The sequence below is a fragment of the Oncorhynchus masou genome, chromosome 6 (assembly GCF_036934945.1).
Source record: "Oncorhynchus masou masou isolate Uvic2021 chromosome 6, UVic_Omas_1.1, whole genome shotgun sequence".
Lineage (NCBI taxonomy): Eukaryota > Metazoa > Chordata > Actinopteri > Salmoniformes > Salmonidae > Oncorhynchus > Oncorhynchus masou.
The window spans coordinates 61,524,824-61,525,332 of record NC_088217.1 but is presented as its reverse complement, the minus strand read 5'-3'; positions in this window follow the sequence as shown (position 1 = coordinate 61,525,332).

Genomic DNA, 509 nt, shown 5'->3' with positions numbered 1-509 from the left:
TAATAATAACAATGACTTGTGTGATAAGTGTGCCTCCTTATTTGATATTTAAGAAATGAACCACATTTGGCGATGGGGATGTGAATCTTCACTTGGTGACGCTCCTGACGACCTGGGTAAATGGTACACGAGGTATCCTTCAAACTTGGAATCTCAGGAGACCACACTTCGGGAACGGAGCAGATGGACCCACCTCATAGGCTCTGAGTGTATTCTTGTGTGAGGAGGTGTGAAGAGGGCCGAGCCAGCTATCTGTGTGAACTAGATGAAAACTAGAATCTGTGTTTTTTACTAGTTAAGACCATGTTTGATATAGAATAAGCTAGTAAGGTGCACCTGTAATTGTTTAAATCCTGTACCTGTTTTAAACCTGGAACCCATTTTAGAAGTATTGAAAGATGACTTACATTATCCTAGGAACTAACCATGACATAGAAATGTGAAAATATTCCTGTAGGTTAAAATATTGTTGAAAAACAATTGATTAGGTATGTTTGGGAATAGCATTG